At 40.1% G+C, this 24,563-nt stretch overlaps 1 long non-coding RNA gene across 1 annotated transcript in view; it reads left to right on the plus strand.

The window, feature by feature from the left end:
• Window positions 1-2,151: 2,151 nt before the first annotated feature.
• LOC138745283 (uncharacterized) overlaps window positions 2,152-24,563 on the plus strand; it is an 83,474-nt gene continuing 61,062 nt past the window's right edge. The window contains exon 1 of the long non-coding RNA XR_011346135.1: window positions 2,152-2,193. This is a non-coding gene — a long non-coding RNA (uncharacterized lncRNA). The remainder of the gene's footprint in view (window positions 2,194-24,563) is intronic.

Below are 24,563 nucleotides of genomic sequence, written 5' to 3' on the forward strand. Positions count from 1 at the left end.
GCTGATTGGTTGCTTCAGTTGTACGAGCCAATGGGCGGATTCGGTGAGGCCGCTATTGGATTGGACGCTGAAGTCGGGTTGGATTGATAGGCGGATTCGCGGGCTGATTGGCTCGTGCTGTGAGGAGGCGGGACGTTGGCGGGGGCCTCGCCTGCTCGGAGTCCGTCGCGTCGCCGCAAGCTCAAAATGGAAGAAGTTAGTGGCAGCGCTGTGACCTTCCTCAGCCGCACGGTCCGCGGGGTAACTCGCAGCTGGAGGGGGCGGGGGCAGGAGATTGGCAAGTCTGGTTGGCGCATGCGTGGTGAGTTCGCGCATATGTTGTAGATACGCATGTGCCGATTGTGGGCTACGAAGTGAAACATTTGCGCAAGTGCCAACTGACGACAGGCGCATGCGCACAGAAATTAAGATGGCTACCCCCAGCCAATGGACCCTTGGTCTTTTGTGCATTGTGTCTGTGTTCTCGTTTATCAAATCATTTGATTTTAAAAATAGGCTCTAAGACTTCAGGGCTCCTCGCACGAGGGCAAAACTCCGACTTGCGTCCATTATGGGATTTGACTCCATTACGGTCGCAAGTTGGGGAGGACCTGTCGGGGTCATTGGGTCGCTTAGGAAGGGAGGGAAAACCAATCCATTTTTCTTTGCTTCCCAATGCTCATAGAATGTGTCTGATTCCATCCGTTGTTCCTGTTGTAGCATCACATTCTTCATAAAGTTAGATGTTATTTTTTTAAAGTTGTGTCACTTGAACAATAATGCTCCAACCCTTCTGATCCTGACGTACCATGTGTCTAAAATGTAATGTTTCTCAGTTACTTGTCCAAATGCCTTGGGAAAAAAAGAGGGACTTTGGTGTTAACAATAGAGAGTAAAGATTTCACCAATCCTTTTGAATTTATGATCTCTGGGATTTCCGGTCATGTTTTCTATTTAGGTTGGTGTTTCTTGCAGACCTGTTTGGTTGCAGCAAGTAAGAAGTTATCGATTTGTAGCATCCACTGCAGCAGTGCTACCAAATAAAGAGACGTCCCCACAAGGTGAGTGTAAACAAAGACTGGCTTTACTGGTTTAAATTCCCCACGTGTGCTCACTGGCCCACCCACTTCTGGTGACGTGCCCCTGACTTCCAGCAGTGACGTCATTGCATTGTGGCATCACTCTCCAGCTGGCTGGTCGCTACGCGGAAGTGAAGGGCATCTCAGCCCGCACATGGTGCTAGGCCCAGGCTCCTTCTCAGTGGTAAAGGGGTCTCTGTGCCATCTTGGACTGTCCAAGTGTTGCAGTCATTTAGCCTTTTTTGCTTGCCTGGTCACTTGGTGCACTACAATCTCAGCGTTGATAAGGGGGAAATTCTTTCAATGCTTTATTCACTTTTATTACAGAATTCTTCCTTGATTATCTGTGTAACATTGAAAATTATGGGTTTTCATGAACAGGGATCATGATTTTACTCATAATTTGGTGAGCAAATGGATGGGACATTTTTGCTAATGTCCCATGGGAAGCAAAATAAAAATGAAGTGACAAAATTAGGAAGGTTTGTTGACCCTTCCTTTTAAGCAGGATGTCAGGATAACCTTCATGTTACTTGTTGAATTAAAATGTGATTTGACAGTTCTTAATGGCAGCTGCCATATTGGCATTGCAAGGAGAGATGGGAAATGGATCAGGTCCTTGGTGGTCCCAGTAATGCAACGTAGAAAGATGTCGCAGGGCTGAATGTGGTTTAGGGAGGGAGAGGGTATTAATTTTTAGGAAACGTATGTGGCCAGACACCTATCAATATTTTTTTGTCAAATAGAAACTCCTGCTGGTAGAAGCCATTTCCTACTTTGAACAGGCCCAATGTCATTATCCAAACAGATATTGTTAAGAGCCCAAAAGATCCCAAAACCCAGCAGCAAGAGACATTCACCAAGACAAGTGGTTTTTAAAACAGAAGTTATTTTTAATCAAATTTAATCATGAAAATAGAATTAAACTTTCACTTAACTCTATACTTAACAAACCCAAATTAACCCCCTTTCAATTCTAAGTGCACATGTTTGTAATGTGTTTAAATTTAAGAAAAGTTATTTGGTTCACAGATCAATCTTACTATTCCTTCTTCCAAGTTCTCTGGATGCAGGCAATTCTGCTGTGCACAGAATGGAATGTGTATAAATTTCACCAGGATTTGGTGCTCGAAAGGTAAATGTTTACCGCTCAGGATAGTTCTTGTAGGGTTTTTAGAGAGAGATTTGTTGTTCCAGGATTTCCACATCTGAGGTACCACCATTAGTCACCTCAATGTCTCACTGATGAACCTTGCCCCGTTAGGGTTTTCCAGATGGTAATTATTTCTGCAAGCTACTACAGAGTTCCATTCCTCTTATTCCAAACAACAGGAGTTCTTTCTTCTGCTCAAGCTGTTGTTAGATAAACAAAACCCAGGTGTGACTTTCCTCTAAGCACCCTGCAGAAAAGTACTTGTAGCCATCCTGGCTCCATTTCCAAACAATGGTCATTCATTTTATGACATCTCTTTGATTAACATCAACTTGTGAATGTGAATAACATTCTCCAGAGATCTTCAATATTTCTTCAGTCTTTCAAATAAGATATTTTATAATGTATGTGTGTGTATGTATGTACCCTACTCTAAATCTTACCAAAATCCCAAATATTACCAAATTCTCCAAATATATTTATCCATTACAATATCACGTAAGGAGCATTTAAGAGACTCTTAGACTGGCATACATGGGTGAAAGAAAAACAGGGTTGTAGCGGATGCACAGCGCGGTATTACAAACCACAATCATCAGTTCACAGACTTACCTGACACGTCGCGGGCTAACAGTGCTGGGTACCAAAGTACAGTGATTGGATCAGATGAAGCCCCTGCCTAAAGGCATGGGGCACTCATGGCTCGTAGCTTTAACCAGCTGGTCCTGTGGACCAGAAGGTGTTCACTAATATTCTCATTGACAGGCAGGGAATAAAAGGTCTGTGTATGTCTGCAATAAACCAGTCTTGAGATGACTACCTTTGTATGTGTTTGCCTTTATTGAGTAGCATCTACTGCAGTAGCTGCTACAGGGTATTTTTTTTTTTGTTAGAAATATCTAGAACAGCACAACATCGTGGGCCAAAGGGCTTGTACCGTGCTGTAATATTCTGTTATTTCTGTTATTGCTTGATTTTGAATATCTGTTGTAAGTACTGTGAGACTTCAATAATGTAGCAAATGTGCTCAGCAACATTGCAGTCGGGAGTTTGAATCTCCTGGTTGACTTGAGCTTTTCTCTTTTTTACACAATGCTTTATAGTTCTGGTCAGTAAGAAAAGAAATATTGTGCATGTTGAATATGTCATTATGTCTGAAAGTAACACTGGAAAAGAGTCAGTAACACCAAGGTAAATAGCACCCTGAAGTGGCTGGTGCAGTTTCCTGATGGGCACAAGTTATCCCTCAGTGGCGACAGTGATGTGAAAATGTGGGTAAATTATTTTGTATATGATTTATACATGGAAAAATTAGTTGTTGTTTCTTCCAATTTCAGGTCGGTGTGGTTGCAAAGTGGGTAAGGGTAGAAAATACTTGGGAATCAACAACTGGGGCTTGCATTTGATGGTGTGAAAGTTAAAATGGAAACTCACAATAGGCTCATCTGATTAAGCAAGCCACTGGCTCTCATACTTCCACCAGAAGTGAATCTAGAATTGAATTTTGAGTCATTTATGGTAGGTAACTTCAAAGTCTGTTGATTGTAAGTCTAAATTAAGAGCCCTTTTGCCCCTGGCTGTGCTGAAAGATTGTTTTGTTCATTAACTAAATCTTTCTGAGAGGGAGAATAGAGTGAAGCTGCTTTCCTACTCGTTGGTGATGAATCTTGCAGTAAGATCTTTCAAATAATTACATATTCCTAATTCCTCCCAGTCCTCGGGCATTTTCCCCTGCAATCTACATCAGTTACCACCATCCAGGAATTCTCATGCAGGGTAAAGTTTCAAATTCACTTCCTCCAACCATGTCCGTGCCCTTTGTGGCAGGAAACCCAATCAAGAGTAAATGACAGATTGACTGAGGACCTCCACTTGGATCACAATGGCCATCTTGGCTCATGGTCACAAGCTGTTTTAAGTTCCATTCCATTCCCACACTGATCTTTGTATTTCACCTCACCCAGACAATGGAGGAGGCAGAAGACAGAGGAACCATCTCTTATTGAATTTGTGAATTGATGGTATGAATATGGAATTTTCCAAGTTCATGTAACCTACGCACACCAAGTTTTTCTCTCTGTCCTGTTGATCCACCCAGTTCCCCTCATATTTTCCCTTCCAAACCAGATGACTTATAAATGTGGGCAGAGAAATGGCGGATGGAGTTTAATCTGGACAAGTGTCTTGCACTTGGAGAGGACTTGTAGTAGTATTGCAAGGAGGGATCTTGGGGTGCAAGCGCGAGCTCCTTGAAAGTGGCAACAAAAGTGTAGGGTGTTAAAGAAAGTATTCTTCATTGAGCAGGGCATTAAGTATAAATGTGGTTATACCACATTTTGAGTGTTTTCTGCAATTCTAGTTGCTGCATGACAAAAAGAGTTCATCAGGGGGTTGCTTGGGGTAGAGCATTGGCTCTGAGGAGAGGGTGGACAAATTTGGATAGTTTTCTCTGGAACATTGGAAGCTGAGTGATGACCTGGTTGAAATTTATCCAATTATTGTGGTCCTGGAGAAGGTAGATTTCTTCTTCCCCCGCCGCCGTGGGAGATGTAAAAATACTACGATGCCTATATTGAACATGAGAGGGGAAAAGGAGAGAAGTGAGGCAGGTTTTTGCACAGTGTGGTGGGGGTCTGGTTCACGCTGCCAGGATAGTGGTGAAATCACCACGATTTAAGAGGCATTTGGTTGGGCACATGAACAAGAGGGAATGGGTGATGTGTATGGACCATGTGCTGATAGATGGGATTAATTTAAATGAGCATCATGGTCACCACAGACATTGTTCACCAAATGGCCTATTCCTGGGCTGCTCTGCTGGGTGATGATTCATCTCTTTTCAAGGATTGTTGCCGATGGGCAGTAAAATTTTCACAGAGGTCTATCTCCAATGAATGTATTTAGAACATTTCCATGAGTTAATTCCCTGTAGAAACAGCAGTTTATCATTCAAGCTGTGTAGCCACAGCAATAATGCAAAGTTTGAAGGCCATCATTACTGAATCAATTTTAATCAGCCTTCTCCTTGTACAATGTTCAGTTGAGTCAACAAAATCAAAATGCAAATTTTATCCTCTAGGAAAGATGAGTAATCCTCTGTACCACAGAATTATTGCTGAAAAAATATATGGAAAATTTTGTGAATTCAACTTCCAAAGAGGTGATGAAGAGGAACCACAACGGGATTTAAAACAAAATTAAATCCAGAATATTTATTAGAAGATGTTTATCACAATAAACATATTCAGGTTCAGTAATGATCGATTCTGGAATGGCATGTGGCAGTAATAATAGGAATGCAGGATAGATATATCCCAAGGAAAAAGAAATTAAAGATTTGGATTGTGGTTTAAATGGTTTTGTGGCCAAATTTGCGGAGGTCACCAAGATAGGGGACAGAGTAGGAAGTGTAGAAAGCATAAAGTTGCAGAAGGATATAAACAGATTAGGAAACTGGGCAAAATGATGGCAGATGAGGTTTAAAACTGAGAAATGTACAGTTGTACAATTTGGCAGTGGAAATAAACAGGAAGCATACTATTTGGATGGGATGAAAATTCAGACCTTGGATGTGCAAAGGGACCTGGGTGTCCTTGTTCAAGGAAACCTAAAAGTTAATGACCAGGTGAAATTGGTAATGAAGAAAGCAAATGCTATGTTGGCATTCATATCAAGAGAAATAGTGTACAAGAGTAAAGAGGTGTTAATGAAGCTCTATGGGGCACTGGTGAGACCTCATTTCGAGCACTGGGTGCAGTTTTTGGCCCCCTATCTGAGAAAGGATGTGATGTTGTTGGAGAGGGTGCAGAGGAGAATGACGAGGATACCCAGAATGCAAAATATAATGTACGAGGAGTGTTTGACAGCTCTTGGGTTGTATTCATTGGGGTATCGGAAATTAAAGAAGAAAGCTCATGGAGACATTTTGTATTTTGAAAGGTTTAGATAGGGTGGATGCGGGTAAGATGGTTCCCTTGGTGGGTGAATCGAGGACAAAAAAATTAGAGGTTATCCATCCAAAACAGAGATTGGGAAGAACTTCTTTCACCAGAGAGTCATGGAGCTGTGGAACTTACTGCCTCATACAGCAGTGGAAGGCAGATCACTGGGAGTATTTAAAACAGAAATAGACAAGTATCTCATTAGTGAAGGCATGAAGGGATATGGGGAAAAGGCTGGAAATTGGAAGGAGTGTAGAGTAGCTCAGTGTGTATTTACGGAGCAGACTCAATGGGCCTGGTGGCCTGGTTCTGTTCTTTTGTCTTGGGATCTTGTTCTCATTTGAGAGAGATTATCGAAGGCAACTGAGAAAAATGGAAACAATTCGAGGCAATTGTTGGAGTAGGTTATTTGTTTGCCATCTCTATGTAAAACTCCAAAATTATCTGTCACTTTGGATCGGTGCTGGTCCCTCAAATCCCTGAGGAACATAGTCTTTCTAATATGTCATGTGTTCCTTCAGCTACAAATGATTCTCTTTTTCAAACATGGCCACAGGTTACTCGTGCTTCATTTCTGTCTTGCAATCTTTTTGGGTGGTTTTTCAGTTGTAAATGTGGCAAATTCCATTTTGGGAGTGGATTTCTTGTCACATTTTTCCGTGATGTATTTGAAAAAACGTTGTTGTGTGGACTGCAGCTCTTGAATGCAAGTGAGCTGCATTTGTTGTCCTTCCAATGCCATCTGCTGCCTGACAAGCCTTCAACCTGATTCCTGCCCTTTCCAAGCCTTGCTCGTGTTTTCCTCGCCTCGTGACCTCATCATAACGGTGTACAGACATGCAATAAGCCACCATATAAAGGCAGGGTCTGAGACGCAGACTCGTAATACCCCTGGATTATCTTAAAATCGCAAGATTGGATTGGCAAGAGTTGGGCGTAGTCCACAGATCTGACAGCTGCTGGGCTTCACGGTTGCATATGGTTCTGAAAAAAAACAAGTGATTGGCGGCCTTGCAGAGATGATAGTCCCCTGAACAATTCCACCGTGCCTGACTGATACAATATTCCAAATTTACAAGCCTTCTCAGCAAACCTACATGGCAAATATGCATTTGCTAAAATAGATCTAGAACGTGCTCACTATTAGATTCCATTTGAGTCTCTGGATGTCACGAAGACAGCTGTGCTGCTCCCGTTCGGCATGTTTGAGTTTCTGAGAATACCATTCGGTCTATGGAATGCAGCTCAGACATTCCAGTGGTTCATGGACCACAAACTCACTGGCCTTGGGTTTTTTTGGTGCTTGTGTTGATCGAGGAGATTCTGGTTGTAAGTGTGGATGAAGAGGAGCACAAGAGCCACCTTATCTCATTGTTTCCGAGGCTTGAGGAATGTGGCATCGTGATCAATCCCAGGAAAGTGTTTCGGGAGCTGCTGATCTTGTATTTTTGGGACGTAGAGTTATGCAACATGGTATTTTGCCAGATGAATGGGAAGTTCGTGAATTTTGAGAATTTCCTCCCCCCTTTAAGGTTGGCCAGTTGTGATGGTTTTTAGGTATGAGGAATTTTTATTGCTGTTCCCTGGTGAATGCCACAGCATCTCTATTACCTCTTACTGAATGACTCAAAGGATCTGATGTCTGTTTCAAAAAGACCTTAATTTTGAAAGACGATGCCGTGTGTGCTTTCCATGATGTGAACACTGTTCTTACAAATGCCACTAAAGTTGTACATCAAATGCCCAAGGCCTTGCTCTCTTACCACAGATGCATCGGTCAGTGCTGTGGGACCAGTGTTCGAACAACGAGTCTGTGGGCAATTGGAAACTTTGGCATTTTTTGTTCCAGCCAAGTGGTCACCAGCTCAGGACATTTGGCAATAACTCTTATCTATCTATCTCGCAGTGAAACATTTCAGTTTAAAAAAATATATTTATAGCTTTATATACAGTTCAATATAATAATAGAATCATATCCAAATGATACTTACAATGATCAAAATAGAATAAAAAAATAAATGTTGTACTGTACATAAAAGTGAGAAGAGAAAAAAGTATAAAAGATAACAAATGCAGATCTAGGTGCAAAGCTACTGTGATAACTATTCCCTCCCAAAAGGAAAGGCAGGATATTAATAAAATAGTAGAATTAAACCAACATGATAAGGTTCAACCATTAAGATTAAAGAAAAGTGGTGGTGGGGTGGAGAAGTGAATACATTAGATATCCCAACCCATATCTAAATCTGGTTTCCATATTTTGAAGTATGTATCATACCCAGTTCTAATATTATAAGTCACATTTGCGAAGGGAATACAATTTTGCATTTCCCCACAATCAATTTTAAGCTGGGATTCAGATCTAAAACATGAATTTGAAAAATTAGGAATAAATTAATTGATGTGGCATTAAATATAATTGATGAATAAGTTATAATTAACTAATCCATCAAAAACATTAATTACTGTGCCAATAAATGTCAGACCAGCAAAAAGGGTCAATTTCAGTTCCCAAATCCAATTCCCATCTTTCTTTTAATTTATTCAAGTCTGGGTTTGGAGATAACTGTTGAAGTAGAAGATATAATTTGGAAATGTTTCTTTGTAATTCCCTCATGAATCCCAATTTCCAATCCAATATTTCAGCTTTTTATTGGAAGGTCATCCTTTGACCATTTGTACAGACCACCAGCCTCTTATGCATACTGTATCTCTACTTGCCAAGGGAGATTTGGCACTTGCACTTCATCCTTCAATTTTCATCGGACACACATGACATCTGAGAGAAAGCGAATGCTGTGATTGGTGCCCAATCCAGGTGCGACATTACATACAACTACTGACATCAATTTCAATGCCATGGCTCATGCACGGTGCACTGATCTCGATTTCATCCGGTGTAACCAAATCTGGTCTCCATCTTCAAGATGTGACCCTGGATGAATCAGCAGAAAAGTTGGTCTGATTTTTTTTTTCCCCAACAGGAAGGACTAGGCTGTTTGTGTGGGCGGCTATGAGGCAGGAGATTTTCTCTTCACAATCTATCTCTTCCTGGTGGAAGAGCATCAATCAAACTGGTGAAGGAACATCTTACCTGGCTTCATGTTAAACAGAATGTTGGATTATGGGCAAGGACTTGCATGCTGGGTCAACGCCCTAAAGTCTCCAGGCACATGAAATTCAAGCTGGGGCATTTTGTTGTTTTGGATTCCTATTTCCAGCACGTGCACCTTGTGGCTTGGAAGGTCCACTTCCGCCATCTCGGCAATGTACTTCTCTGCTCACGGGTGAGGACAGGACTACCAGGTGGAAGGATGAAATTCCTATCATCGGCATCTCTGCAGAGGCAATTGCTAGGGCTTTTGTGGATCATTGGATTCCACCTTTTGGTGTTCTGGGCACTATTACAACAGATCGAGGGTCTCAGTTCGAGTCAGCATTGGTCCGAGCTCTCATTGATCCTCTGGGCACTACCTGAATTATGGCTAAGCATTTCAGGGCCAACAGCGTCTTTGAGCATTTTCATTGACAATCGAAAGCACCATTGACAGCAGGTGGCAAATCATCGACATGGAGCGAACGTTTGCCCATGGTTCTCCTTTGCGTGACTACAGCTCTTAGGGCAGATCATGGATGTTTAGTGGCTCTATGCTGACCTTGCCAGGTGAGTTTGTGAATCTGAGTCCAGACACAGTGCTCCATGAACAGGTCAGTTATCTTGACCGTCTTCGAGAAAATGATAAAACTCTGACGTTCTCCTATGTGGCAGCATCATCTCCAGTGGATGTGCCAAATGATTGACAACAGTGTTCTCGTGTGTTTCTTTGACATGATGTTGTTCGTAAACCACTTTAGCCCATTAACAATGGTTCTTTCCAGGTCTTATGGCACCATCCATAGTGTTTTGTTATTGACAGGAATGGAAAAGGTAACACTGTTTCCATCAACAGGTTGAAGCCAGTGTATTTCGAATGTCCACATTCTGCATCAGGGCCAGAGCGAAAGGACCAGTCATACCCCTGCATCGCCTGTCTTGCAGTATCATACGAGATCAGGCTGAACTGTCAACCTTCCAGACCGCTACACTGGGGACAGTTCCATTCAGTCGCCTCCTTGCATGGCTCGGAGGCTGGAGGTGGGGGTGGGGGTAGGGGGCTGTCACGGTGATGCATCTGCCTGCTTTGGGAATGGTGCCAGTTGCCGCTGATGATGTAATTGAAGCATCACGCTGGAGGATTAGCCCATGTGCGCAGGTGTGTTAAACATCAGTATATGGGTGATGGATCTCGGATGCAGGAGGAGTAGAGAGAGAGTGTCAGGATCACCATGTGGCACTGATCCAATGAGAGGTTTGGCTGGGTGGTGTTTGGGGAGTTGAAGAATGCAATGTTGTGTCTGAGGAGGATTGCCATCTGGAAGAAACGAGTGAGTGTATTCTTTAATTGTTTGTAAATGGTGGTGTATCAGTGCCGTTACAAATCTAACCCTTCCCTACCTCACACTCATTACCCTCTATTATTTTTCCATCCATGTATCTTAGAGTGTTTTGAATGTCCTTATTGTACCAGCCCCGATCTCCACCCCAGCAATGCATCCCAGACCCTCACTGCTCTGTAATTTTTTTTAAGCTTGTTTAGACGATCAAATCAAAAGATGAATGAAGTTCTACTGCAACATCTTGTGATCTCATCATCATTTCTTTGCAGATTATGGGCAAATTGAGAGAAAAAATGTTTGTCTTAAATAGACACTATGCAGGAGAGGGAGAAGGGTGGATCCCTTATTATATCTGCTGTGCAAATACTGCGAGCTGCATTGTTACACCTCTTAACAACACATGTAACACCTCATCATCAGATGTTGAAGAATACTGGGGAATATTAATGATCTAAAATGCCCAAAGTGGAGAAGCAGGTCGAGATGAATGCGTTGTATTCCCAAATCGGAATGCACTTTGGAAGGCATCATTGGGTTTTAGTGACTTGCTCGTGAACCGGAATTTCTCTCACATGGATTCGTGCTCCTGAGACCATTCTCTTGCTTCCATTTCAATAAAGTGGCTACTTTCCCTTCCTGGCTCCCATGCAAGCTCGCTGTGGCTTCTTTTGTATTGACTGTTATTATGTTGTTGCAAAGTACAGTCCATCCATATTTTCTAAAAATCTGGACTAATCCGTACCAATTCACAAAATATTGATGCTCTCCATTTATTGACTTTCTTGATTTGAGTTTCTTCCCATCCAACGTGGTTCGACAGTGGATGGCACAATCGCAACTCTGTTGTGCTGCCATTGATAGGGATGGGGTTCAAATCCTGCTCTCTCTGTGAGGAGTTTCTATGTTCTCCCTGTGTGTGCTTAGGTTTTCCCCGGGGTGGGGGAGGGGGGTCCAGATTTTTCCCAATGTTCATAATGTATGGGGGTGGTTGAAGGTGAATTGGGAGACACAGGTTTGTGGGCCTAAAGGGTCTGTTACTGTGCTGTAACTAATCTTAAAGTATCGCATTGACTCTGATATGTCACTAATGTAAATCTTGGTAGTAATGGTGTGTATGATTCTGCTTTGTCTTGATCTCTGCGGCTATTGGCCTCGTCTCTCAGGTGGAACCCTATAACTTGGGTGTTTTGGAATTACCTCGTTGTGAGGAGTATATCTGAATGAATAGCTTCACTAATTACTCACCATGTTCATGTTTAAAGTCCATCTATCCTTGTCTGCCAAGTCTGGACTGGAAAATTGTAAATGTTACTCCACTCTTTAAGAAGGAAGAGAGGCAAAAGACTGTAAATTTTAGACCACGTCTTCACATAAAAAATTATTATGAAAATTATGTTATCTTTTCCAAACAAATACAAGCTTTCATTTTGCCAACAATTCATATTTAAATCCACATCATTTTTCCACGTAATAACAATACATTCCCCAACCAATGCTAATGCGAACTGAATAAACTCAATTAGAGATTTATCCATTCTTAAACCCATTGTTAAAGTTGGAATATACCCCATTTAAAAAAAGCAGTAGATCTAACATTAAAGTAGTCTCTAATAAATCCACCTTAAACTGTTTCATTTTTATCCAAAAAGATTTACTTTATCACACAACCAGACAGAATTGAAAAAAAAAAGTACCAATTTGAGTCCCACAATGAATACATAAATCTGAATGACTAAATCCATATCTTTTTAACTTTTCTGGTGTTTAATTCAACTGATGTAGAAAATTGTAGTTCACCAAATTTAGTCACACTATCTTCACACATAGTAGTCCATCCTTCTTGGGACAATTCTAAGGATAAATCTTTCTCCCCTTTAAGCTTTGATTTATATCAATCCAGTTTAGCCATTTTCTCTTGCAACAAAGAATACATTTCTGAAATAAATCCCTTTTAAATTTAGTTAACTTAGGCATGTTCGATTCCCGCCCAAAACTCTTCACTACTGGAGCATGTACTTGAAAATATGCAAGCAAAGAATTTAACAGTACCTCAATTTTTTCCTGAAGCCTAACATAAGAAAAAAATATCCCATCTTCAAAACAATCTGCTAACACTTGAATTCATTTCATCTGGCAAATATTTAAATACTGAGATTATTCATCGAGAAGGAGATGTATTTATCCTGATATCATGCAATTTGTAATGAAACCTTATCTCCAGTTCCTATTGACAGATTTATTTTATACCAAGTATCACATAAATGTCATAATACTGGCACATTATAATAAAGCAAAAGACGAGGAGTCCATCTAAATATACATTGATGTATAATAGAATGAGAAATCTGTGCTAATAACATTTTAGCCCAGTGTGGAGGTTAATTAACATTGAACATCCTATTAATAAATTTTAACTGATAATAAACTAATAATTTAATGAATAATTCTGAAAATGAGGCCATTGTCGTCCCTAATGCATATAGCCATGTCGTCCCTAATGCATATTTCCATGTTAATGTTTTCAACAATACTCTAGCCAATGAACCTTTCTATAAAAATATTCTGATTGCTGCATAACTCTTTAAAAACTATGTTTGGAAGCGAACATGGAATTGATTGAAAAAGCTATTAAATATAAGGAAAATTATTCTTTTTAATACAATTCACATGTGCCATTCATGTCAAAGGAAGGTTTTTCCATTTAATTCAATCAGCTTTAATTTTATCAATAGAGAAACATAGTTAAACTTACACAAATGTTGATAATCCACATCAACCATTACCTCTAAATATTTAATTTTCATTTTTCATCTAAGCTGTGTAATCTGTTTACAAGCAGGATAATCTTCCTCTGTCATTGGTAATATGTTCCTCTTATCCCAATTAACCTTACAACCAGACATTTCTCCATATTGTACCAAACAGGTTTGCAGATGTCATAACGATTACTGAGGATTTGTTAAATATATTGGTACAAAGGAACCTTTTATTCTCTTCATTTGTTTTAATCCCACTAATTTTATCATTTTGTCTTATAGCTTGGGCTAGCGGTTCTATCACCAATGGTGACAAAGGACAACCTTGCCTAGTGGAGCGTGTTAAATTAAAGGTATCTGAAATTTGTCCATTCGTCACCATCCTTGCCAAAGGATTTTTATACAAGGCTTTAACTCAACCAGTTAAAAAAGGTCCACACTTAAATCTTCAAATACTTTAAATAAAAAGTACCTTTCAACTCGATCAAAGGCTTTTTCTGCATCTAATGCCACTATCATCGATTGATTCAAACAATGTCTTGACACATGAATCAACATCAACAGTCTAACAATATTTTCAGAAGAAAATCTATTCTTAATGAAACCTGCTTGATCAACATGTATTAAACATGGTAAATACTTCACAAGTCTATTAGCTACTAACTTATAATCTACATTTAATAAAGATATTGGTCGATATGAGGTAACATTCAATGGGGCTCTTCCTTTTTTGCAATAACTAATTCTAGCTCTAGAAAAGGATTCTGGAAATGCTTTTGCTCTTCTGTAGCTTGTTTAAGAACATCCATCAAAACAGGAGACAAGACTTCATAAAATTCTTTATAAAACCCTCCTGAAAACCCATCTTCTCCAGGTGATATTCAATATCGCTTCTTCAATTTCTAAATCACTTAAAGGAACTTCCAATTCTGTCCTATCTTTATCGTCCAAAACCGATAACTCTAAACTACCTAAAAAAGACTCAACACGTTCCTCATCCTGACTTACATCAAAAGGATATAAATTCTGGTAAAATGAGTGAAATTCATCATTCATTTCCTGAGGTTTAAAAGTAACTCCTGAATTATTTCTTATCGCATTTATTGTCCTTGATGCCTGTTCAGTCTTTAATTGCCGAGCGAAAACCTTATACACTCTTTCTCCTTACTCATAGTAACACAATTTGGATCATTGTATTAATTTTTCATATTAATATGTTTGCATTATATTATAACAGTTTCAACTGAATCAAAAAAGTCTTTTTATCCACAATCGAATTTCGTTGGAATTCCTTTTCTATCATTGTTATTTCCTTCTCCAAATTTTGCCTCTCTGCCAAATGCTGCGTCTTAATTCTTGTAGAATAATTGATTATCAGACATCTTAAATAAGTTTTTGAAGCATCCCACAAAACAAATTTACTTTGTACTGAATATGTATTAATTGGCAAATAAGACTGAATATGGTCTTTGATATAACTTAGAAATTTTGGTTGCTTCAATAACATCCCATTAAATCTTCAGCGATAAGGGGTGTCTACATTATGCAAACCAGAACATGTGCTGGTGCACAATCCTTTATCCAGAACCCTTGGCGGGGGGGGGGAGGGTGGTCACTGTGTTCTGAATTTCAGATTTTTGTGGATTTCGGAAAGCCAGATTTAAGCCCACCCGAATCATGCTGCTGTATCCACCCTCACTCCCTTCCAGTCACGCTGCCATTTTTCCCCCACCACTCTCCCGCCTTCCTCGCGCTGCCGTCTCTCTCCCCACTTTGGAACTTTCTGGATTTTGGATGTCCGGATAAAGGATTGTGTACTTCTACTTAACAATGAGGAATGATCAGACAATTCCTACTCTTATACACTGCATGTATAAATCTACCCTGTAATTGTACTAACATTAAGCAAAGTCAATTCTCAAAAAAGAATCATGTCTGGGTGAATAAAAAGAAAAGTCTTTTTCTGTCAGTATTAACTTCCTCTAGATTTCCAACAAATTCAAATCTTTCATTGAGTCTAACATCCATTTTGCCATTTTGGTTCTTTGTAAAGTTTTTGGAAATTTATCCAACACACAATTAAAATCCCCACCAACCAAAATATTTTCATTAGCTTGACCCAGATTCCAAAAAGTTTCAGAAATAGCGTCTTCATCATTTTCATTGGGTGGATAAACGTTCATCAAAGTCCACGCTTCAGCAACAAATTTACAATTCACCAACAGCTCTCGACCCAATGTGGCAGAGAATGATTCCAACTGAAACGGTATCTTCTTTTGAACCAAAGTAGCAACACCTCGAGCTTTCGAATTAAATGGAGATGAAAAACATGTCCGACCCAATCTCTTTTCAATTTCGTATGTTCTTTCTCAGACAAATGAGTTTCTTGCAAAAAAGCAACATCAACTGTCATTTTCTTTATATATGCCAATATTCCATTCCTTTTCATTGAATTATTAAGTCCTTTAACATTAAAGGTCACAAAATTTAAATGAGCCATAACTTAATTTCCTCCTGAGATTGACACTTCACACAGCAATTACAATAAGATATAATTTTTTTAAAAAACCCAAACCCCCCTTTCAAACAATAAGAAACCTCTGTAAAAAATGTAAAAACCTAAGAGCCTAGGACCCCCCTCTGTGGACCAGGTGCAGTCAATACCGCAAGTGGCAGATGGCTTTAGAAGTAGTAGAGTCAACCACCACGCCCCAACCGAACATTAAGACCCATCAGTCATCCCAGTGATAACACCCACATTGAGCTTGAGCTTCATCTTCAATATCACTCACCAATTCTGATTCCAACTTCTTTTTCCCGTTCCCTTCCCAATCTCATCCTCGGACATTTTCCCCATCGATTCCTTCAAATCTTGGAAGGAATTTGCAAAAGATAATGCACCGTAAGGACTCTCAAAACATTGAGACTGATCTCGCCCATAAATCACCTTAAATATCGTCGGATACCGAAAAGTAAACTTATACCCTTTCTTCCACAGAACTGCTTTGACCAGATTAAACTCTTTCCATCACTTAATAATCTCCTGACTTAAATTAGCATAAAATAAAACCCTATTGCCTTGATACATCGTAGGGCTTTGATCAAGGCGAGCTTTCTGATCCGCAATCCGCAATATAATTTCTCTATCCTGATATCACAAACATCTTAAAAGAACCGCTCTTGACATTTGACACAGAAAAGGTTTTCTTCTTCACGCCCTATGAGCCCTATCTAAAAAGACTCGACTCCCAACAACTCTGGAATCCATTTACAAAAATAATTTTACAGGATCTGAACCATCAATATCTTCCGGCAGAACAACTATCTTAATATTATTAGACAACTTTGATTTTCTCATGAATCAATGTTTTTTAACAAATCTCTCTTCTGTAAACAAATCCTCAATATAATCCATTCTCTCTGCATAATGTTCCACAAGGTCCTTACAGTCAATAAAAATGTCTTCTATCTTCTGCAATTGATCTTGTCCAGTATCCATTGCAGTTAAACTCTTATTAATATCAACTTGAATAAATGTAATTTCTTCACACATACCAGCCATTATTTCCTTTATACCAGCAAATTGATCATTTAAAGTTTCAAAATTTTAGGTCATAAAAGACATAATCTTTTCATTTGGTTGGATCAGTTCTGTAGACATGAAGTTGACTTCCATCCCTGTTGCAGGGGCCTTGAAGACTGGGGAAGGTGTCTGTGGTGAATCAACAGCTTTCATTGGAGAAGGAGATGTTCTTAAAGTCTTAGGCCACCCTTCAATGAGTCCAACTGCAGCAAGTAGTCATTCTTGTTCTTCTTCGCCTCGAACTTCTGAGTTGTTCTCCTTCACCTCATACCTGGCAGCCCTACTGTGGATCTGATCCAGAATTTCCTGCATGTGAGAACATCCATCCATACTGAGAAGCTCAGTAGCACGCAGGGGAGTATCTCCAGATGGGCCGCTGCATACTGTCAGTCACCTTCCTGCTAACTTGTGCTCGCATTTGGGCACCCACCCCCCACTCTCCTTAGTCAAGCCAGGCTCGGGTCAGATACCACGCTCGCACTCCTCCTGGCCTGCCGCCAGGCCAAAGATCTTGGCGACATCTTGCGTCTCTGGAGGCGCAGAGGATGCGGACGTTTCTTCCAGCTTCTCCCGAGTTCTAAGTTGAGGATTCGGATCTATATATAACTGTTGCTGAGGTTCCTTCTGGAAGGTCAGCCTTGCTTCTTCTGCACTTTTCACAGGTTGAAAACCTAGGTTTTTTCAAAGTTGCTTGTAATGAAATGTTGTATGTACTGACCAGTACAGGCACGGGCTGCACCCCCTCCCCCACCCCCGCCGCACCTGATGTCATCCTCTCCTGGACTCCTCCCCTGTGACCCAGGGCATAAAGATCGAGCCACCTCTTCCTTCCCTTCACTTCCCTCACTTGGACGCGGGCCTGCAGTCTTGTGTGTAATAAAGCCTATCGTTCCCCTCAGTCTTTGTCTCTGTGATTATTGGGGCAACTGGTCGTGCCCAACACTATTTTTTTCCCTTCTTCATTTCCAGAATCCTACAGTAGAAAATTATTGTTCAAAACATTGATAAAGTCAAAAAAGTCACTACAGTTCGAGTATTGAACAGTTCAGTCAGGGTGAGGTGTCTTCTCACGTCTTTTATTGATGCCATCTTTCCACGACACCCCCCCCCCCCACCTCCCCTCAGTTGACTCCTTGAACACCATCCAATCCATGGACTCGAGGCAGCCCTGCAGCTGTCTTCCCTCCTGTGACCACCTTCTGGTTGTCCTGATCTCATAAGTGTTATGAGCAATTTTAGGCCCCATTTCTAAGAGAGGATGTGATGGACCAGAGGTGGTTTACAAGAATGATCCTGGGGAAGAGCGGAATAATGCTTGAGGAAGATTTGATGGTTCTGGGCCTGTACTCGCCTGAGCTTAGAAGGATGAGGCAGGACCTCATTGAAATCTGATGAATAGTGAAAGGGCTGGATAGAGAGGATTTTGCCAGTACTGGGAGAGTTTAGGACCAGTGGGAACAACCTCAGAATAAAAGGATGTCTGCTTAACACGGAGATGGAGAAACCTTTTCATCAAGAACAATGATTTTCAAACTCCTCCTCTACACCCCCACCCCCACCCCCCGGATCATATTCCACTTAATCCCTTTGCCAGAAGTGCTCTGTTAATAAGGGATTACTTAAGGAGGAATGTAATTGAAAAGAAAAATTTCAAAAACCACTTTTTTAATCGTACCTCATTGACTTGTTCTGTGCGTGGTTTCATAACTCCCGAGGAAATGGGCCAATGACAATTTTTCTCAAGCAAAATTTTCCTTCACAATTGGGTCCACTGCAGTCTTTCTCAGACTTTCTTCCCATTCATATGCCACTTTAAGCAATCTCCTGCTCATTTTTCGACACTCCAAGGAATAAAGTCCCAACCTGTTCAACCTTTCCCTGTAGCTCAACTCCTGAAGACCTGGTAGCTTCTTAGTAAATCTTCTCTGCACTCTTTCAATCTTACTAATACCCTTCCTGTAGCTAGGTGACCAGAACTCCACACAATACTCCAAATTCAGCCTCACCATCATCTTATCCAACCTCACCATAACTTCCCAACTCCTATTTTCAATATGTTAATTAATGAAGACCAAGATGACAAAAGCTGTCTTTAGAACCCGGTCGTCCTGTGACACCACTTTCATGGAATGATGTAATTGTGTTTTATCTCTTGCTGCCGATTTGTATAACTTGGCTGTTCAATTTCATAATGTTGGCTTCTGGACTATTTTATTGTGTCCCTTGATCTAGAGAGTTCTGGCAGAGCAAAGCAAATTTGTTTTCTTTTGTCAGCTCAAATTTTGTCACATTGATCCAAAAACAAGTATTTTCACCATTCCTTCATTTCAGATTCTCTGCAGCTGTCGTATTGTACCTCACTATGACAGCATCATGTTTGTCTTGTTTATCCTTTACCCCTCCATCCAGACAGAGGTGCTGATCAACGAGTCGACTCCACTCATCCAGCACCACTGCCATTTCTGCTGCTCGGGCTTTTCATCCCATGTATTCAGTTTGTTATTTCCCCTCTTTTTCACAGCAAATAGAATCAGGTTTATTTGATCATCTTTCTGAATCCCAGTGAAAGGTTATTGACCTGATGGTTTTAACTCCGATTATTTTTCCAGTAGATGGTCTGCTGAGTATTTCCAGCATTGAGATTTTATTTTATTGCCTTGGTGTATTACTGAGTGCTTGAATGGGAGAAGAAATGTGGGTTGGGTTAAGTGGAGATGTTTCGATCATGGAGTGGATTTAGAAAAATAGACGTAAAAGGGGAGGGTGCATGGAAATAGTTAATTCATCATTTCAAATTGTTTTTTGAGCTATGATTGTTTTCTCCTCTTGCAATTTTGGTAGTTGAATTTTAGCGAGAAACTCATCTATTTTGTCTTCTTTCCCTTCAATCTCAGTTCGGTATAATTGGTCCTAGAATTCCTTAAAGTTTTCATTGATCTCTGTTGGGTTTTATGTAATTTGTTTGTCTTTTTTCCTTGATGCCAAAACCGTTCTTTTAGCTTGTTTTGTTTTAAGCTGCCCAGCTCGTATTTTGTGCGTTTTTTTTCTCCTCACTCGTAATACTTCTGCTTTATTTTCATTATGTTCTTCTCCACCTTATACATTTGTAGTGTTTCATATTTTTTTTTGTCTGCCAATTCTCTTCTTTTTGTTGTATCTTCCCTTGACGCTAGATCTTTTTCTGTACTTACTATTTCCCTTTCCAGCTGTTCTATTTCCCAATTGTAGTCCTTTTTCATCTTAGTTACATAACTTATTATCTGCCCTCTGATGAAGGCTTTCATTGCATCCCATAATATAAATTTGTCTTTCACTGATTCCATATTTATTTCAAAGTACATTTTAATTTGGCGCTCAATAAATTCTCTAAACCCCTGTCTTTTAAGTAGCATGGAGTTTAATCTCCATCTATATGTTGTTGTTGGGATGTCCTCCTCTTCTATTGCTAATAACAGGGGTGAGCGTTCAGATAACTATCTAGCTTTATGTTCCATTATCCTAAATCTCCCTTGAATATGGGCTGACAACAGGAACAGGTCAATCCTTGAGTATGTTTTATGTCTACTCGAATAATGTGAGTATTCCTTCTCCTTTGGGTGTTGCTTCCTCCATAGATCCAAAAGTTGCATTTCCTGCATTGATTTAACCATAAATTTGGCTACTTTGTACTTTCTGCTAGTCTTTTGTCCAGTTTTATCCATCTTTGAATCCAAATTAAGGTTAAAGTCCCCTCCTATCAATATATTCCCCTGTGTTTTTATAATCTTCAAAAAAATATTTTGCATAAACTTTTGATCCTCTTCATTAGGTGCATATATATTGACCAAATTCCAGAGTTCTGAATATATCTGACACTTTATCATTACACATCTCCCTGCTGGATCTATTATTTTGATTGGTACATTTTTATTGATTAATATAGCTACACCTCTGGCTTTTGAATTAATATGATGGTGCTGTTACCTGCCCTACCCACTCTCTCCTTAATCTCTTCTGTTCCACTTCAGTTAGATGTGTTTCCTGCACGAATGCTATATCTATTTTTTCAGTAAATTTAATATCCTCTTCCTTTTGATTTGGTTATGTATTCCATTAATATTTATTGTCATATAGTTCAACATAGCCATCTCATACTTTGTTTAAATCTCATTTCCGATTCCTCACCACCACCTTTCCCCTTTTCCCCATTTCCATTTCTCAGTTTTCTTTTTTTGAACGCACTGTATGACAACACTTCTAAAACATAAAATATTTCCACCATTCCCACATCTATAATCCCCTTAACCCCAACTGTCCCCCATCTCTGAGTCACCCCTTGTCCCTTGCTGGGCAACCACAACTTCCCTCTCCATTCAGACTGCGAACCCGTTCGCAAGTGTCAACTGATTTCGCAGTAACTGTTATTCTCTCCCACCCAACCCCCTCCAGAAAAGACTTTTATCTTCACATTATAACAAAGCTCCTACTCGTTTCTTCTCTTTTTCTTTTTATGTTTTATTTATTTATTTGTTAACTCCTCCTCTTTTCTTTCCCCCTACTCCCTGACTTCCCTTTTCTTCCCTCCTTTAGTTCTTATTTATAGATTATTTTTACATCTTCATATATAGTTTATCGTCATTCTTTGTTCTTGTTACATCTCTTCATCTCTCTGTCTGTCTTGCAGGTGTTCTGCAAATTCTCGTGCATTCTCCGGATCCGAGAACAGTCCATTTTGCTGCGCCGGGTAACTATTTTAAGCACCACTGGATATCTTAACATAAATTTAAATCCTTTCTACCATAGGATCGATTTTGCTGCATTAAACTCCTTCCTCTTCTTTAGGAGCTCCAAACTTAAGTCGGGGTAGAAAAAAAATTGACCTTTGTATTCCAGTGGTTTTTTCTCTTCTCTAATTTTATTCATTGCCTTCTCCAATATATTTTCTCTTGTCATGTGCTTCAGGAATTTTACTAAAACGGATCTTGTTTGTGGTTGTGACTGTGGTTTCGGGGCTAATGTTCTGTGTGTGCTTTCTATTTCCATTCTTTCCTGCTTTTCTGGCATTCCCAGGACCTTTGGGATCCATTCTTTTATAAATTCTTTCATATCTTTGCCTTCTTCATCTTCCTTAAGGCCCACTATCTTTATATTGTTTCACCTACTATAGTTTTCCATTATATCCAACTTCTGCGCTAACAACTCCTGTGTTTCTTTAATTTTTTTGTCACTTTCTTCCAATTTTCTTTTTAGGTTGTTCACTTCCATTTTTAACGCCATTACACATTCTTCCACATTTTCTGATCCTTTCCCTACATCTGTTATGACCAGCTCTATTTTACTCACTTTTTCTTCTGTACTTTTCATTTCACTAAATTCTAGTGTCAGCCATTCTTTTAATGCTTTCATTTGTTCTTGAAAGATAATTTTTCTTTATGTACTCTCCATTCATTTTACCTCCTATTCCTCTGTGCAGAGCTTGGTGTTCTCCTTCTTCTTCTTCTGTGTCTGCTCTTCGGTTTGTGTCTTCTATTTCTCTTCCTTGTATCTGTATCTCTTCGGACTTTCTGGTTGAGCTGCTTGTCTCAGTTTGTTGGGTTTTTTTTCCATGGTTTCTTGATGTTGGTCCTCTTCTTCTGGGCTGTTTATCTGTTGTGTCTCTTGCTTCCTTTTTTCTTTCTCATCCCTCCCTTTCCAGTTGCTTTCTTTATCTTCCAGCTGGGAGCCCTGCTGTCGGGCATCTCACAGCTGTTGGTGCTGTGGATTTTAACTCCACAGCTGGTCCCCCTCCCGTCAGTATTCTCCTTGTCATGCACATCGCGCATGCACGATTCTTCGCGCATCCGCAGTGGTGCACCCCTGTTTGGCTCCGTGAGCCATTTTTGCTGTCCCACAGTTGGTGGGTCGCGACCCTGCGGTGTCTCCACTCACCTCGGGGAGCGGGCTCCTCTTTCCACGGCGGGTCCCTGCTTTTTCGTGCAGGTAAGGCCTTCACTTTCTCTTCTGGTGTCTTTATTCTTTTCTTCCTGTTGTTTTGGCTTTTCTTTCTGAGGAGCCATTTCCTCCACACCTTTATTTTTTATTTGTTATGATTTGTGTGTCTGGGGCTGTAATGGAGGATTAAAACCATGTGCACAGATGCTTTTTGCTTATGTGGAACTGACGACATTGGGTCCACACGCAGGTCACCTTACTTTCAGAACTAGCAGATGTAATTAAACTCAGCCATGGGGATTTATCTGAAGATAGACTTTGAAATGGAATTCCACTGTGAGGCCCAGGGAAAGCAGTTGTCAAATGCAACACTCTGAAATTGACGAATTGGTCACAACCTGTCTTGCTCGAGAAGTTTTAATAAGTCTTTGTATCTACGAGATAAACCAGGAAATCATAACATCCTGGTTCCATAATAATTAATCTTCTAAATTGTAGAATATAATGTTCAGTTTTGATTTTGACTGACAAATGTTAGAAGGAGGAGGCGCATGATTAATTGTTTTTGGGGTATATAAGCCTGTGGTCCTGCTGCTTAAGTTTAGACTCTCCGAGGGGTGGGAACACCCCTTGTCAAGAAGGAAGAACAGCCAGAGTCCGAGCAACGTCCCGGTCGGGGGAGGTGGAGAAGCTGCTACCGGCGCCCTGACAACCTACTACAAGTGTGCAGTCGTTGCCTCGCTTCGGCAGTTGGGACCAGTCCAAGCGTTGATAAATATAGTTGGGAAGGGCTTGCATATTGTAGTGTGAAATCAGCTTTTGAATTTGTAATAAATATTTTATAAACTGAACTGCTCTCTGTGTGTGTGTGTCTATTTTCTTTCGGTAGCTCAAACACTGTGACCAATCTAAAATGAACAAAATGAGAGGTATAAGTTTACCCAAGACAGGGGCTTTGCTTTTTCTTCACTTATTTCCTTTTTTTCTGGAGAGGGCTGGTATTCTCCTACCGGCCACTACTCCATTACATGACTCTTCCAGTTTATCTTTCTTATTGAGGCGGATTCCACAATGTAACTTTGTTATTTGAATGAGTTCATCAGAATGAACATGTGATGTGATTTTTACCCGCCGTCTAACCTTGTAAGTGAGTGAGTCCCACTTTTTGACCTTGTTTTCTAATTGGAGTTCGACATTGAAAATGTTTTGTTAGTGAGTTCCACAGTGTAACCTTGTGATGTGAGTGAGTTCCAAAGAATAATCATGTTTTCTTTGTGAATCCCATATTGTAAACGTTATGTTAGTGAGTTCCACAGTGTAAACTTGGTATGTGGGAGATTTGCACAGTATAATCTTGTTTACTTTGTGAATCCCACATTGTAAATGTTATGTGAGTGAGTCCCACAGTGTAAACTTGGTATGTGGGAGATTTGCACAGTATAATCTTGTTTACTTAGTGAATCCCACATTGTAGATGTTATGTGAGTGAGTTCCACAGTGTAAACTTGGTATGTGAGAGATTTGCACAGTATAATCTTGTTTACTTTGTGAATCCCACATTGTAAATGTTATGTGAGTGAGTCCCACAGTGTAAACTTGTTATGTGAGAGATTTGCACGGTATAATCTTGTTTACTTAGTGAATCCCACATTGTAAATGTTATGTGAGTGAGTCCCACAGTGTAAACTTGTTATGTGAGAGATTTGCACAGTATTATCTTGTTTA

This window comes from Narcine bancroftii, chromosome 11 (assembly GCF_036971445.1).
Source record: "Narcine bancroftii isolate sNarBan1 chromosome 11, sNarBan1.hap1, whole genome shotgun sequence".
Classification (NCBI taxonomy): Eukaryota; Metazoa; Chordata; class Chondrichthyes; order Torpediniformes; family Narcinidae; genus Narcine; species Narcine bancroftii.